Source organism: Bos taurus, chromosome 27 (genome assembly GCF_002263795.3).
Source record: "Bos taurus isolate L1 Dominette 01449 registration number 42190680 breed Hereford chromosome 27, ARS-UCD2.0, whole genome shotgun sequence".
Lineage (NCBI taxonomy): Eukaryota > Metazoa > Chordata > Mammalia > Artiodactyla > Bovidae > Bos > Bos taurus.
Window position 1 is genome coordinate 12,960,444 of NC_037354.1, and position 12,254 is coordinate 12,972,697.

A 12,254-nucleotide genomic window follows, 5' to 3' on the forward strand; every position below is an offset into this window, starting at 1 on the left:
CTCAGTATATATTTTTGTGTATATTTTAGGCACAAAATGTGCAATTATGATGTGTGGGCTATGTTTCCTTCTCTTCCAAACTATATGCTCAGATCAGTTATTAGGTTAAATTATAAGTGGGTTTCAATTTTTCCTAGAAAGAGGTTGATGAAGTTGATTTTTCAACAGTAAAATTCTCCTTTCTTTCTAAGTGCATGTATGTGTGGTTTTAAATCACCCTTTGAACATATATAGGACTATCATGTTGGAAATCTACGCTAATCGAAGCCAAGAGTTTAATGGGCTCCTAAAGGTAAGGACATGCCATGCCCCAGTTGATTGCTTCTCGATTAGGACGCAGGATGTTGCCCCATTCTTCCTTTTGGGTATGACTTGAGTCTATGCGACGCAGTCCATAAATGATTTTCCATGGCTTTTAAAAAGGCTGTGCATATTAATATTTTAAACTGAAGTAATTGCTTCTTGTTCAGCAATGGTTTTCATTTATGAGTGTTTATCCTCAGCAAATGGAAAGTATGGTTAATCTAAGTTAAAAATGGGTTCTTTAAATAGCTCTAATTACATTCTGTTTATATTTGTATGTATAAGACACTTAAGATTTAATTGGTAGCAGTTCTAACAAACCATAATGTTTATTAGCTGGTTTTAAATTATTGTTATCGATGGCAATGGAACGAAAAAATAAATGACTTGTCTACTATAAAACACAGTAAATAAAAGATGGATCAAGGTTTAAAATAATTTTTTTTAGCATATCTTCAAATTTTAAATGAATTTATTCCAAAGAGGTTACATAAGGCAAATTCTTCCTTATCCTTCTTTTTCATTTAAACTTTAAAGGTACAGAAGAAAGGTAGCCTCTAATGTTATCAAGCTAGTTGGATTTTTATTTTCAAAAATTATTAAGATCTCACTGTTCAAGTGTCAGAACAGAAGGGATTCAATTTTACATTTTAATTCATGTTTATTTTACTAAGATAGTAAAGAAAAAAAGAGTTCTTTGTTCTTTAGAAAAAGAAAATCTTACTAAGAAGAAAGATAATCAGAAATAATAGGTTGATTTTTCTTAAATGTTAAAACCCATTTGTTTTAGGTTGATGTCATGCTAGCTTAAATCAATTTAATTTGCTTATACTCTGCTTTTTGATCAAGCAGAAAAGGCTTGCTTGGATAATGCCTCCTTTCTCTGAAATCTGTGAAAGGTCTTCACTTATCTTTGGGGAAAACTTCTGAATTACACATGAGTTTTACTTAGTGAATTAAGAGATTCACAGGCACTTTATTGACATTTTATTTCCTATTTGTTTCATGGGGATTTTTAAGACCTGGAAAATAAAGTAGAAAAGACAATTTATTAATAACAACACCTTTATCTCTGTGGAATTATTAATATAAGCATCTATAATTTTTTAATTACCAGAAATTTATAAAATTATAAGTGTTTTTTTATAAATAAGGAAGTAGTGACAGAAATATTATGACTTCCCTCCGTGGTCTATAAGTACTATAAAAAAGAAAAAACACAGTTTACACCACACTTTTTCACTGTTGTTGTTCAGTCGCTGTTGTGTCCAACTCTTTGGCAACCCCATGGACTGCAGCACACCAGGCATCCCTGTCCTTCACTATCTCCTAGAGTTTGCTCAAATTGATGTCCATTTGAGTTTGCTCAAATTGATGTCCATCGAGTCATTGATGTCCTCCAAGCATCTCATCCTCTGTTGTCCCCTTCTCCTCCTGCCCTCAATCTTTCCCAGCATCAGGGTCTTTCCAGTGAGTCAGTTCTTCGCATCACATAGCCAAAATATTGAGTTTCAGCTTCAGCGTCAGTTCTTTAGGATGGACTGGTTTGATCTGATCTCCTTGCTGCCCAAGGGACTCTCAAGATCTTCTCCAGCACCACTATTGGTTGGAAAGCATCAATTCTTCAGTACTCAGTCTGCTTTATGGTCCAACTTTCATATCCATACATGACTGCGGGAAAAACCATAACTTTGACTGTATGCACCTTTGTCAGCAAAGTGATGTTTCTGCTTTTGAATACACTGTTTAGATTTGTCATAACTTTCTTTCCAAGGAGCAAGCATCTTTTAATTTCATGGCTGCAATCACCATCTGCAGTGATTTTAGAGGCCAAGAAAATAAAATCTGTCACTGTTGCCACTTTTTCCCCTTCTATTTGCCATGAAATGATGGGACCAGATATCATGATCTTAGTTTTTTGAATGTTGAGTGTAAAGCCAGCTTTTTCACTCTTCTCTTCCACCCTTATCAAGAGGCTCTTTAGTTCCTCTTCACTTTCTGCCATTAGAGTGGTATCATCAGATGATACCACACTTTCTTACTAGCAAACGTATAATTAGAAAGCAGTGTGGGGATTTCCCTGGTGGTCCAGTGATTAAGACTCCAAGTTTCCACCTCAGGGGGCACCAGGATGGGAAACTAAGTCCTGAATACTGCACAGTGTGGCCAATAAATACATAAATAAAAATTTAAAAAGAAAGCAGTGTGGCTTCCCTATCAGTAAGTGAGGGTAATAAGAATACCTACCTTGTAAAGTTAGCAAATGTCAAACAGAGTCAGGCAGGAAAGCACATGGAGCGTGCTGCCCTGCACACGTCATGTATTCGTGGTTCATTCACTTTATCATTCCCTCTAGCTCGGAGCTCTGTCCCAAGAGCTATCTGCCACACTAGTCTTCCACTTCTTTCTTGCACAGTCTCTTTTATTCTTTCTTTCTTTTCCATTCTGATTGCTTCTTTCTCAAGTTTGCTCTGGAGACCTCATGCCTGAATATTAAGCTTCTCAAAGGCAATCCAGTCTCTCTCCCTACCCAGCTTCAAGGTACCTCTCCTGTATTTGTCTGCTAAAGCCCCCATAATCAGGTCACCCCTCAACCTCAAACCTGCTAAAAGATTCCTCTCCATTGAATACAGCCCCACATTCTCACCTCATGTCCGTGCGGGGAACCCCAAACTCTGGGCCCATCACCGTCCCCTCCTCTCTTATCTCCCAGGGAGCTGCAAAACTCCCGCATCCCAGCCAGTGCTCACTGCTCAGCTCAGCTTTTCCTTCCTCTGCCCTGGTACCTTTACATTGTCCTCCCCATCCTTCAAGACTGAGGACAGTCCCTTTCCACATCTGCCCAAGTCTGGGTTCTAAATACATTTCTTTTTTCACATTCATATGCCACTTACCCTGTTGCCTCCTAGCATAAACACTCATAAATCTGTCTCCTCTCTTCTGTTGTATCATATCCTTATTCATATCCTCAGCATGTAACTCAGGTCTGGCGCACAGAAGTTTCTCAATAAATGAGTGTAAGATATTTTTGCATGACTAAGTGAAAGCTGCTCATGCTAGGTGCTGTATCTTCCACGACTAAGCATCAGGGTGTGAAGTGACCATCAACAGGTAATACATGAATTAATTCATTCATCTGTCAGTTAGTCAATTACTCTATAAAAATTGTGAACGCTTTCTCTCTTTTGCCCACCCCACATTCTTTCTCAGTGACTATTTCTCTCTATTAACCATTGCCTGATTTCTTACTACATGCCATGCATGATTTTGGTGCCCGTGATGTCAGGGTGAACAAGACAGCAAATCTCACAACCAGTAAGAGTCTTAGAGAATAACAGGGAGGCCAAGCACAGGCAATCAGTACCATGAGGTGTGAAGGTGTTACAGCAGGGATTGTGTAGAGGGTTATGGAAACAAAGAACAGGGAGTCTGACTTAGGCTGGGGGTCACAGAAGAGCTCCCTGAAGATGAAAATTTTAAACCAAGACCCAAGCCCAGGGGGAACCCAGCAGAAGGGAAGGTTGGCAAGCCAGTATCATTACTGGGGACTTTGCTGGGCTTTAGATACAGAGAGAAGAGAGGTAAAAAAGTTCCCTGCCCCAGTAGAGCTCATAAATAAAACAATATGGGAGCAGTACTATGCAGAGAGCAAGCAGTTGTTATAAAAATGTAACCTGTGGAGGCAATGGCATCTAATTAAATAGAGTGGCTGGAACTTACCTTTCCAAGGAGGTACCATTTAACACGAGATCTGTAGGATGAGAAGGAAGCAGACTTGGCAGCATTAGACACAGAGGGGCCAGCCTGTGCAGAGCTCTGTGGGTGGAAAGAACTTGGACTATGCAAAGAACAGAAAGAAGATTCTCCATGGCTGGAAAAAAGTGGCATGATAAGAGGTCACCATAGTGGACTCCCCACACTACAGAGGGCCTCGTAAGCCAAGAGAAAGAGTTTGCTTTTCATTCTAAGTACACTGGGCAGCCACTCATGGTCTTATAAACAAGAGCGTGGTGTGACCCAATTTATATCTTAAAGAGGTACTTTGCTTTCTGCAGGAAGATGGTTGCTAGGCTGGGAAGAACAGAAACAGGACATTCAGGGTGATGGTGACTTAGGCCAGGGTAGGTCTGGTGGAGATTAGAGAGAAAAGAAATCTCTTAGAAAAACAGTGAAACGAGATGTGTGGATTAAATGTGGGGACTACAGAAAGAGGAATAAAGAATATAAGGGCAGGAATGCTTGCTATTGTGTGAAGTCCTTTCTGCTAATTCCATCCTCCTGGGTTTTTTTCTTTGGATTTGGAGTCATTTCTCTTATATCGTGGCTCTACTACAGAACAGAGAAGTTTCTTGGATTCTTTATTATATATTTAGCTCTTAAGACATTAAAACAACCTTGAAGGAAAAGGATGTAAACTTGGATCAATCTCAATGTGAACTTCAGTCTTGAACCTGACTTCTCAGTTATCCCAGTCCCCTTTCTCCCAAAGTGGAAATATAAAGGCGCCTCTTCAACCTGCCTCCATCTCAGTAAAAAGACCATGACCCCACTTAAGACATGTTCCTCAGGTGAGTGTGAAGAGTGCCTTTGAATTATCTCCTCTGTATTCCATCCAGGTCTCCTCCAAACCCAGGAAGGGTTTGTTATGTATGTATGTATGCTGTGTTATGCAGCAGCCGAGAACAGCATCTGGGCTGCATGCACAGTCTTGCCTTGTTAACTTTCAGTTCCTACCATGCTTTGAATCTGGTTGTATAAATAAGAAAATCTAAGTGACTTCTGATGTGGAACTAAACTAGCTTTCCTTTTGTGCTGCTACACGAAGCTATGCTTGTATTCTAGACTTCCTAGCTAGACATTTTATAGCTAGAAGGTCATGTTAACTATTGCCTTCATTATATAGATGGGAAAACAAAGATATAGAAAATTAAAATAATTGGAAGGATACTATGCTACTCCAAAAAATCATAACCTTTGGAACCAGAAAAATCTGGAGTCTAATTCTAACCATATCTCTTTAGCTGAGCAAATTAAGTAATCTCTGTATATTCTTTTAAAGTCCTCATTTTTAAAAAGGGATAATAATTTCTACTTTGCCGAATCATTTCGGGGGTTAGAACAAATGTACATAAAACACATAAACATTTGATAAATAGTATCTATTTTAATATATTCACTTTCTCTTGTCCATGGCTAAAGAGACAGGGCCTCTTAGTAGCCGATAGAAGCCTAGAATTCATGTTTCCCTACTTAATGATCTTTCTCTACACAGTGTACAACCGGATAAAAATTTTCATGGGTCCATGGATTCTCATCAGGAATAATGAGAAATAACAAACAAATATATCCCCCTCATGCCCACTTCAGGCCCTTTGAGACTTTTCTGTGCCCTGAAGAATCAGGTACACAATTTGTAATTTTATTCAGCAGTGAAATGCCACTGTGGTAACAAACACACACACAAAGCTAAAGCAATATTTCAACTCTAAGCACCAGGTCTGGCACCCAGAATAAAAGACTCTTTTAATAGGAAGAATAATCTATCAATTTTGTGAAAGGGCTGTTGGAAAAGGCTGAAGCCCTGCTGCAATAGGAAACATAAATGGTACGTTGTCCTAGTTTTTTGCTGAAAATTGTATGTTAGCGCTAAAGAACAAAATTTCTTTTGCCTCAGCCTGCATTTCTGGAATATGCCCTACAGACAACTCTGTATTCTAGGGGTTAATAATGGCATCAGAAAGAGAGAGAGTGTGGAGCAAATGAAGATAACAGTAATAATTATACTAACAGCCTTATGCATTTTCACATTTAAAATACAAAACAAAAATTTGTTTCTGCCCATGGAAGAAAAACCTCTCTCCTTATTTTTATTGCTTTATGAACTTAATGGTGTTTTATTATTCTAAGATACGGTTTCAGTCCTAGTCCTGCTGTAGTGAAGTCATGTCTCACTGGATGGGGGTCCAGAGAGATCATTTCTGGTATCAGCCACTTGAGTGTGCTCTAGAATAGGCATGAAGCCAGTCGGTTCACCAAAAACATAGCAGGATTCTAGGAAAAGCTCCTGGAGGTTTTGAAGTGATATCCTCCATGGAGAGCAAGCCAGGAAGACGTAAGAATCCCAGAGCAATCTTTCAGCCCAGAGTATAGTCACGGCTGACTGTAAGCCAAGAAGAGAGTTAAAATGGAAAGACTGGAAACTTGCACTCTAACAGCAAAATCGTTTTGCACTTCTTACGTGCGTGTTCCGTTTATGTCCCCCATTTTCTTTCACTGGTATATAAGAGCCCCAGCCATCTCAGCTAAGCTAAGAGGAGGGGGCTGGTATCTGTTCTCGGGCCAGATATGTGAGGGCTGGATCTCTGGTGTGAGTGGAGACCTCAGCTTAATTAGAGAACCCGGAGGCGGAGGGGTACCTGCTGCTTCTTCAGTGGTGGATTTTGGAGAGTCTTGGTTTTATTTTATTAATTTATTCATGTAATATTCTTCAACAACCAGTATCTCACTTCAGTGATCTAAGCTACATTCTAAATATTCCTTCATTTTGCCTTGACCTTAATAATAAAAGCTTTCAAAACAAAATAGTGAGCAATTGACCAGGTAGATAAGTATAGATTGTTAGTAATCGAAGCAGAGCAGAGTATCTTATGCAGATATTCTTTAAGTTCTAGCTTAAATTTTCTAGAGATTTTTGTTGCACTCTTTTGAAAAGAAGCCACCAATAAAGTATGAAAATTATAATAATTTTGAAATACAGTTAAAATATAATACCCCTGAATATACAATTTTTTTAATAATATAGAGTTTGTTCTTTATAAGAACATAAAATAAATGGTGTCAGTCCCTCTCTTAATCATAACCTGAGCATTAATGATTTTTTTTAACTTAAGAAATTTAAATTAGCTTTCCTAATGAACTATTTCAAATATATGGGAAAATACAGATTGTCTCAACTAGCTCATTTCATGAGCACATAGTTAGCTTTTCTGGAATTATTGATTCAATCAGTTATCTTTTGAGTGTTTATTATATACTGAATCCTGCTTTCCTGAACAAAAAAAATTTCTGTCCAGTACAGCATATATTCTGATAGGGAAAGACAGATAATAAATAATAATCATAATAAACTGTATAGTATGTTTTAAAATTTGATAGGCACTATAGAAAAATAAGGCCAATTATAGGAAAGTATAGGGGCTTCCCTAGTGACTCAGATGGTAAAGTATCTGCCTGCAATGCAGGAAACCTGAGTTCGATCCCTGGGTTAGGAAGATCCCCTGGAGAAGGGGAATCTTATTTTAAAATACTCATTTGAGCTGCTTGTATTGAAAATAAGGTAGAATCTATGATGAAAGTATTACCATAACCCAGGCAAGAGTTGATGGGAGTCTTAAAACAGGGGATATAGCAGTGTTTCTGTTGGAAGAGGTCAAAGTCTTGAGGTATTTTGAAAACAGACCCATTCAAATTTCCACATGGATTGGATATGGGGTTTGAGAAAGAGAGAAATCAACTGTGACTTAATAGTTACTGACCTAAAACTAGGAGAATGCAGTTACCATTGCCTGAGATTCAGAAAACTACGTGATTGGGAGTGGGAGGCAGAAGCAGAAATTTAGATGTTGCGAATAACCTCTCAAAGGGATTCAGAAAAATTCACACACCCACCAGGCATGCGGGAGACTGTGCTTTGTGTGTATCCTTGCATCAGTGTCAACTCCTGTGATCCAAGAATTTGTTCCATTCAATTCTGGGGTATCTGTAACCATTATGACTCACCTACCTATTCCCTATTCTCTCCTCTTTTTTTCCTCCCCCAGAACTTTTATTAGAATTTTCTGTATCTATTAAGCTCTATTTCATCTTTTATCTCTTTTTAATTCTCTATGCTGTGTTTTGAGCATCATTTCATTAAACACATCTTTTAAATTTCATTAAATATATCTTTTAAATTACAGTTCTCTCCACCTGTTGCCTGATCTGATATTAAACTCATTTAGTTTTTACATCAATGACTATAATTTTCACTTAGAAAGATTTTATTTGGTGTTTTAGATCCACGCACTCTTTTCTGAATTGGTGTGTTCTTTCTACTATTTGTTATTATGATGGCTATTTTAAGCAAAATTATTTTCTAATTCCTTTCTTGGCATTCCATTCTCTTGATTACTTGAGGTGCTGATTCTTCTTTTCCTTATATCGGCTTCCTCCTGCTCACTGTGAATGATTCCCTTTGGTCATTTCTAGGTTTTTGCTACTGCTGTGAGGTTATAAAAAAGACAGATATCCCCAGCGCCCGGATTGTTGAAATGATTCTACAGATTTGATTGGCCTTTGTTTCACTGAAGGCTCTGGTGGCTTCACAGGTCTGAGATGAGTGTTGGAGTTTCTGTTCCCTGAGTAAACATCTTAAACCTCCACACCTGCCCTTTGAGGAGGCTCAGAGTTAGAATTTCTCACTGGAGCCTTTTCCATGAGAGCAGCAAAAAGACAAGACTTCCTTGCCTCTTTCCTGGAGAGTGTGCAACATTTTTCTGGGCTCTTTTTCACAAAGGTACAGTCCTTCCAGTGATCTGCTTTAGGCTGTGCCTTTGGCTCCCTTCCCCTTCCTGTGTGAGGACATGGACCACATAGATTTGTGTCCTTCAGTGGACAGTCACCTCTTCATCTCTAGGTGTTCAAAACTCATCTGTGTTCAAAACTCCCCAGAGGACTTTGGCGTCAGTTCTGTTTGTTTCTTTTGTCTAGCAATCCTCCATTCTTTATTTTGAGCTCCATGTTTTTTTGTTTTTCGATTTATTTTTTTAATTTTTAAATTTATTTTTGGCCATGCTGGGTCTTTGCTACTGCATGGCTCCTTCTCAAGTCACGTTGAGTGGAGGCTACTCTCTTGCTGCGGTGCTCAGACTTCTCCTGGCAGTGGCCTCTCTTGCTGCAGAGCATGGGCTCTAGGGAGTGGTCTTCAGCAGCTGTGGCTGCTGGGCTCTAGAGCACAGGCTAAATAGTTATGGCACACGGGTTTAGTTGCTCCGCGACATATGGGATCTTCCCGCCCCAGGGATTGAACCTGTGTCTCCAGCATTGGCAGATTCTTTACCCTTGAGCCACCAGGGTAGCCCCTCAAGTTCTATGTTAATGTGGTGTCTTTTAAAAATTTCTTCCTATTTTTTCTCCAGAATTCCTATCTGTTTGGAGTTAGAAGTCACTAAATAGGATTCATGCAGTCAGTGGTGATATTTAACAGTCTGTAGGACACATAAGGTCCTTCAGGCCTCCTAAATGTGTCAAGCATTAGTGTATAATACACCCCTTAGTTTCTAGATCGTGGAGAAGCCTTACATCCTGGGGAGGGAACAGGGTGGTGGTTAACTACTAACTCATCCCCTAAAACTTTTAGTATTTCAGCCATCAGTACAACTAAATGGGTGTGTATCAGCAAATATCAAATAGCATACAACTGAATGTTTTCATTGTTCTCTACACATAATTCATACTGTCATTTATAGCAATTAGATAATGAGCTCAAAGGAAAAACAGTACTCCAAGGGATAGAAGACTTGGAAAAATATTTGGTCATTAAATTATTCAAAACTATATGGAACTATCTTCAAGTCTATTTGATTGCTTTGTTTCTTGAAATAAGACAGAATGGGAAAAATTAAAAACTATTTTAAGTCTGAAAGCCAATTTCATGGACTCATTCTGATGCAAAATGAAATACACAATTATAAAGGTATTTAGGATTATAGTTGCTTGCATTTTAATTAGTTCAAGCACTTCAAAATTTAATCACAATAAAAAAGTTATTAAGTCCAGACTTTTGAAAATAGGTTAATAATGTTGATAGTGGTGCTAATTTTTTTTTTTTTTTTTAGAAATTATAAAGGCAGTTTTAATATGTTCAAAGAATCACATGGATTGTACTTGTAAGAACTGTCAAGCAATTTGGGAGAAAAACATCTCAGATAAATTTTTGTTTAATGTCAACAAATATAATTTGTAGGGCAAAGTAAAGATTTTGGTGTGCAGGCTCTTCTACATACAGAAAGTTGGTAGTACCTGGATCCTGAGGAAACTGTAAAAACCCTGTATGTATAGGATAGAGGCTTAAAGGTTAATGCCAGTGTTCTTGGTGATACCTAGAGGTGGGCACTGTGTTTGCCTTGCCTTAGAAATCCGTTAAAAAAAAAGCTTGTCCTGTACAAAATTTCAATTGTAAGCTCTGAGAATCTAATATATAGTATATCTGTATTGTGTACTTGAAATTTGCCGAGAGTAGATCTTAAGCATTCACACACACACACACACACACACAGTAATAGATGTGTTAATTGTTATCAACTTTGTGAAAATCATTTCACAGTGTGTATGTATATCAAATCACCATGTTGTACACTTCAAATATATTACAATTTTATTTGTTAATCAAACCTCAGGAAAGATAGGAATTTTTCATTTTAATCTGTCCTAAATCGTTCCTGCTCTTCAGTGATTTCCAGCCCTCAGCATTAGACCAGAAGGTTGGGTTTATTCAGAAATTGCCTGACTCTGAAGATTAGTCTTCTAGCATTAACTGTATATAAAAACAATCAGGGATGGAAATTTGCTATGAATTCAGTAATTATGATGGGTAAATTTTTACTTCAGTGCAAATTCAATATATATTTGAAGAGTAGTGGCATTTGCAAGCCATTATCAATTAAACTTATTTAATTAATCTATTTCTTTGGTGCATAAACAGATTCTGGAGATTCTGTGCATTAACTCTTTGCCTGCCAGGACCTGGAGTGAAATGTTGAAAACTGCTGTTTCATAGCATGTAGGAAAAAGCTGAACAAGTTATGTAAGGGCTTTGTAATTGATAGTTATCTGTGGTTCAACTTCATGGTAGCCTGATCAACTGACACTCTGCAAGAGCCATCACCCCAATGATTCAATTATTTGGTATAGCAAGTTTCTCCAGGGCCCACAGCCTGTGGCTATGTATGAAATAATGACAACCATAGTGCCTCAAATTAGAGCTCCTTCCTCATTCTCATCTCACAGAACCTCAGCCTCCTGTACAGTGCTCCCCAAGTTTCTGAGAGTCTCAAGTTGGACCTCTCTTATGCCCACTAATAAGCCCCAACACAGAGAACTTTGTCCAGTTCTGTCCACTGGCTGTGCCCTCTCTAGGAAAAGGGGGTATCTCATCACTCATCAGTTCTGCCCTATGAAAGGCCAAGCTGATGGCTGATATACTAGGCCTGCCAAGTATCCAATTTCCTCATCTCTAAAATGGGCTTAATCATAGCTGTGCTACCTGCAAGATAATTATTTATTTTCACAGTTTTTACTAGTTGTCTAAGCTTTCCAGGTGGCTCAGTGGTAAAGAATCCGCCTGCCAACACAGGAGACACAGGAGATGCAGTTTCAATCCCTGGGTCAGGAAGATCCTCTGGAGAAGGAAATGGCAACTCGCTCCAGTATTCTTGCCTGTCAAATCCCATGGACAGAGAGAGGAGCTTGGCGGACTACAGTTCATGGAGTCACAGAGAGTCAGACACAACTAAGCATGTACACATTACATTACATTAAAATGGGCTTAATCATAGCTGGGCTACCTGCAGAATAATTTATTTTCACAATTTGTGCTAGTTGTCTACACCTAGTAAAGTCAGGTACAGAGGAAATAAATATGAACACATTGTGGGAATTATATGAAACAGTGTATGTGACTATGCTTTTAGAATAATACATTTACTTTTTTAATTGATGTATAGTTGATTTACTGGCTTCCCTGGTGGCTCAGAGATAAAAAAAAAAAAAAATCTGCCTGCAATACAGGAGACCAGGGTTTAATCCCTAAGTTGGGAAGATCCCCTGGAGAAGGGAATGACTATCCACTCCAGTATTCTTGCCTGGAGAATTCCATGGACAGAGGAGCTTGGTGGGCTACAGTCCATGGGGTA

At 38.4% G+C, this 12,254-nt stretch overlaps 1 protein-coding gene across 5 annotated transcripts in view; it reads left to right on the plus strand.

The window, feature by feature from the left end:
- Nucleotides 1-12,254, plus strand: part of TENM3 (teneurin transmembrane protein 3) — a 1,022,495-nt gene that overhangs the window by 208,500 nt on the left and 801,741 nt on the right. The window lies entirely within an intron of this gene.